Source organism: Arachis duranensis, chromosome 8, assembly GCF_000817695.3.
Source record: "Arachis duranensis cultivar V14167 chromosome 8, aradu.V14167.gnm2.J7QH, whole genome shotgun sequence".
In the NCBI taxonomy this organism is placed as follows: Eukaryota; Viridiplantae; Streptophyta; class Magnoliopsida; order Fabales; family Fabaceae; genus Arachis; species Arachis duranensis.
This window is the reverse complement of record NC_029779.3, coordinates 13,460,244-13,465,786: the sequence shown is the minus strand read 5'-3', so window position 1 is coordinate 13,465,786 and position 5,543 is coordinate 13,460,244. Positions and strand designations below refer to the sequence as shown.

Sequence of the window (5,543 nt, the reverse complement as noted above, 5' to 3'; positions counted from 1 at the left end):
TATAACAGATTAAATACTCTTATACGTATAGTCACCAAAAAAAACTCTTATATATATAATTTTATTTTGCTAATTTTTATATGTTACTTTAATTTAGTAAGTAAATATTAACTTTATTTAAAAATGAATTAATAAGATCTATTTAAATATTTAAAGTAAAATAATAGAATATTATAAAAAATTATTTTAATTGATGTCTCTTTTAGTAATTTTTCATCTAAAAGTGATTTTAAATAGTATAATCCAAACAACATTTATTTTACTATAATCAATTTTGATATAAAGATTGTCAAACATAAATCACGTTAACACAAACTTACTTTTCATCAAAATTAAGTTTATAAAATCAATTATATGCAAACTTCTGTTTACAAACTAAAATTCAAACACACAGATAGTAAGAACGCTAACTTTGGTTAATTTGTCATGATAGGTACTGAAAGCTCAAGTTCTTGTCAAGGAGAAAGCACTAGTCTCCAACCAGTAATACCCAACTTTCACGAGGGCGTAAAGATTCGAACTCATGTATATGCTTCGTGTTGGGTATATTCGTGTTGGGTATATTAGTATGAGAAGATGACAAAATTTTATATTTGTGTAGTGGTTTTAAGGCACGATTAGATCGTTTTATTTAGAGAGATATTTGTCCCACACTTAGTTGTTATAGGGTTGATGACAATATTCTCTCATGATATAATGAAACCTAAAAATTTCTTAATTAGCAATAATAAGAAATTCTCAACTTTCTTGAACAAAGAAAAAATTTTAATAGTTGATTAAAATATACACTTAGTACTTGTATATTTAAAATAGTGGAAAGGACTTATTTATACATATTGCACGTAGCAATTATGATTAGTTACGTATACAAATGGTTGTGTCTTTTCTATTGTCAATAGATACAATGTTTTGAACATACACAATTCTTAAAGAACTGTGTCCTTTTAACCAATAGACACAATGTTTTGAACATACACAATTTTTAAAAAGTTGTGTCTTTTAAACCAAATGGTAGTAAACAGTTAGTAACCGTTTATTAATATTAATTAATCAAATTTGTAAATATCGTTTAATCCCCCACTATTTACAAAATTTAAATGTCATATAAGTATATGCATAAAAAATGTGTCACTAAAATTAAATATTTTTTTAGTGTAAATTCTAAAGTTCTAATGAAGTAATAGGTGTCTAATCGATTAAACCTATACTCCATATGTTAGTACCAAAAATCACACACATTACTTATACCCTCCAAGTTCAAGAGTTTACAATTTTAAGCACTTATATGGCTTTGTGTTCATCCTGGTTTCATGAATATTTACAAGAATAAAACCTCTAAAATTCTCGATTAGAGCGGCACCACTCTTATATTCATATAAGTGGAATCTTTTGATAGATAATATTATCATTCCATTAAGTGTTTAAACTCACCCTCTTAATTTATTGTAAATAACACTAAATCATATACCTTAGTGCTCCAATTGCTAAATAACTTGTTATTACCCATTAAACCTTAAAACTAGTGGTCTACTAAAATAAAGTTGGGTTCCCATCATTTAGTAATAATAGATTTTAATCCCATTTTAGCAGTAGTCTCTTTGATTTTATCCCTTAACAAACTTTTAGTCAAAGGATCTGCTAAATTTCCTTGAGATCTTACATAAGTGATGGTAATTACACCATCATCTATTAGTTGCCTCGCAAATTCATGTCTCAAACTTATATGTCTAGACTGTCCATTATAAACCTTATTATATGCTCGAGACATGGTTGATTCACTATCACAGAAGATTGAAATGGTTGTCGTCTGTTGTGGCCACAGCTTTATATCATATAACAAATTTCTTAACCATTCCACTTCTTTACCTGCGGCTGATAAAGCTACAAACTCAACCTCCATAATAGAATGTATAATACAAGTTTGTTTCTTTGAGGCCCAACTTATTGCTCCACCACCTATGGTGAAAATCCATCATGAAGTGAATTTGTTATCACTAAGATTTGTAATCCAACTTGCGTCAGAATAACCTTCTAAAACTGGGGAATACTCACTATAACGTAATCCCAAGTTTACGATTTTCTTGAGATAACCAAGAACTCTTGTTATAGCTTTCCAATGTTGATTGCTAGGCTTTCCTGTAAACCTTGATAATTTGCACATAGCAAATGCTATATCAGGTCTTGGACAATGCATTGCATACATTAAACTTCTTATGGCACTAGCATATTCTAATTGTGCTATAGGTCTTCCCATGTTTCCTTCTAATTTAAGATTAGGATCATATGATGTATTGGATTCTTTAATTGTGAGATAATCAAACTTTTTCAATACCTTTTTGATATAATGAGATTGATTTAAAGTAAAAGCAACTTCATTCTTATGCACCTTTATGCCTAATATTGTATCAACTTCATTCAAATCCTTCATCATGAATTTAGAAGTTAGATACTCTTTTGTTACACGAATTCTTTCTAAATTTATTCCGATGATTAACATATCATCAGTATAAAAACAAATGATTACTCCATAATCTTTAGTAAATTTTGAGTAAATATATTTATCCGAACTATTATGTGAGAAACCATTTGATAACACCACTGAATCAAACTGCTTATGCCATTGTTTAGGTACTTGTTTTAGCCCATACAAAGACTTAATTAATTTGCAAATTTTCTTTTATTTTTGGGTAGTACATAGCCTTCCGGTTGCTCCATATAGATTTCTTCATTAAGATCTCTATTTAGAAAAGCCGTTTTAACATCCATTTGATGTATATGAAACTTATGAATGGATGCTAATGCTATAAGAGTCCTAATAAAAGTCATTCTTGCCACAGGTGCGTATGTATCAAAATAGTCTAGACCTTCTTGTTGTCTAAATTTTTTGGCCACTAACATTGCTATAAAGGTTTGTAATGAATCATTAATGTTATACTTTCTTCTAAATACCCACTTACATCCTATTGGCTTTGATCTTGGAGGCAAATCAACCAAGACTCAAGTATTGTTAGATAATATTGAGTCCATTTCATCATTTATTACTTCTTTCTAAATAGAAGAATCTCTTGAAACCATAGCCTCTTTGAACGTTTGATGATCACCCTCTATATTCATCACAATAAGAATCTTGTTTGTCACAGAATCCCTAGTTCCTTCTATCAAAAAAGTGATAGCCTGAGAATAAATAAAATATGGACCCAAGTCCTTTTCTTTTCTCACTCTTAAACTCTTCTTTGATTCAGTCAACACTTTTTCACTTAGACGTTTATTATTTTGATTATTTATTTCTTGTGAAATATTAGTATCATTTTAGGAATATTCTGAATTAGAAGTTGAATCATTGATAAATTTATTTTCAATAAATTCTGCATTTTTTGATTCAACAACTACATTAGACACTAAGTCTAATATTCTATATACTTTAGAATTTTGAGCATATTCTATAAAAGTGCCTTTTATACCTCTTGGCCCCAATTTGGTTCTCTTTTGATCAGAAACTTGATAAAAGGCTAAACACCCCCACACTTTAAGATAATTCAAATTAGGTTTTCTTCCTTTCCAAATTTCATAAGGAGAAACATTTCTATGTCTTGATGGTATCCTATTATGAATAATTATGATGTCAATAATGCTTTACCCTACAAATTGTAAGGCAATTTCGCATTTAGTAACATTGAATTAACCATATCCACAAATGTACAGTTTTTTCCTTTCCGCCAAACCATTTTGTTGCGGAGTATATGGAGCGGAAGATTCATACACAATACCATGTAATTCACAAAAGTGATCAAATTCATTAGAAAAATATTCTCCACCTCGATCACTACAAAGAACTTTTATTTTCTTATTATGCATATTTTCTACTTCTATTTTATATTTCTTAAACATTTCAAAAGCTTCATCTTTATTTCTAAGCAAATACACATAAGTAAATTTAGAACAATCATCAATAAAAGTTATAAAATATATTTTTTCTCCTGTAGTAATATTACCATTTAGTTCACAAATATCACTATGAATCAACTCCAATAAATGTGTATTTTTTTCAATTTTAGAAAAAAGTTTCTTAGTAATTTTGGATTATATGCAAATATCACATTTCTTATTAAAATCCTTATTACTAAGATCAATATAGTTATTCTTTTGCATATATTCAATTGATTTGTAATTTAAGTGTGCTAATCTACTATGCCATAAATCATAAGAATCAACAACATACAATGAAACATTCACTTTATTAATACTAAGTTTAAACATGCCTTCAGTACAATATATTTTTCCTACGAATACATCATTCTTAAGCAAGATCACTTTATCAAATTTCATTATAACTTTTAATCCTTTCTTACAAAAGAGACTAATAAAAACTAAATTTTTTCTCAAATCTAGAACATGAAGTACATTTATTAAACTTAATTTCTTTCCAGATGTAAAATTCAATTCCACAGTTCCTTGAGCACAAACTTTGACTGAGTTGTCATTGCCCATTAAGACCTCTCTATTGTTCACTTCTTCATATGTTTTGAATTGGTTGCGATCATTGCTAACGTGAACAGTAGCTCCTGAATCTAACCACCATTCAAGTGATTTTCCTTGTGTTGCTACGTTAACTTTTGTAACCATGCCAACATGCATGTTTTGTACTTTTTCTACAACCATAGCAATTAGATCATTTTCTTCCACTAAATTGGTCTTTGGTGCTTCTTTTTTTAGAAGTCTACATTCTTTGATATAGTGTCTTTTCTTGTGACAATGATAACACTCTCTTTGTCTTTTCTTATCTTGCTTTGAATCTTTAGAGAACTTTCTTTTCTTCTTATTGGTGCTGTTTTCACCAATATGATTCACTTTATAACTTTGAGAAAGATACACAACACAGCATCACGTTTTCGAGTTTCCTCCTCTATACGTATATGCCTTAGTAATTTCACAATTGTGAAGTCCTCACCAAGATGTAAAAGTTTCTTCCTATAACCATTTCAAGATGAAGACAATTTTAAAATAATTGCTCCAACTTGTAATGATTCAGGGATCACCACTTGTAGATCACGAAATCTACTCACAAGGATTTGTAATTCATGAATTTGATCCATAACACGTATAGTATCATTCATAATAAATTCAAAATATCTCATCATAATAAACTTATATGTTCCTTATCGTTCGGTATTGTACTTTTCTTCCAAAGATTTTCAAATCTCTAATGGTGATTGAATTGACATGTAGAGATCATAAAGTCGGTCGGATAAAGTATTGAGAATATGACTTCGACATGCAAAAGTATCCTCATCACGTTTCTTCTTCAATTGAACAATCTTTTCTTTCTCTTCCGGAGTGGAATTTTCAGCGGCATCGGTAATTGGTGTAGTCTTTGGGTCAATCACATATACAAAATTGAGAACTGAAAGAAGAAACATCATCTTGTCTTTCCAACGGTTGAAGTTCGTTCCATCAAAGCGATCTAATTTGACAAACTCTTGATTCATGACCTTGAACGTAGTGTTTTGATCTTGTGCCATGTCAAGAAATATCTCTCTAAAATT

At 29.4% G+C, this 5,543-nt stretch overlaps 1 pseudogene; it reads left to right on the top strand.

Moving 5' to 3' along the window:
• LOC107460942 (protein DETOXIFICATION 27-like) overlaps positions 1–729 on the top strand; it is a 5,191-nt pseudogene extending 4,462 nt beyond the window's left edge.
• Positions 730–5,543: the final 4,814 nt, after the last annotated feature.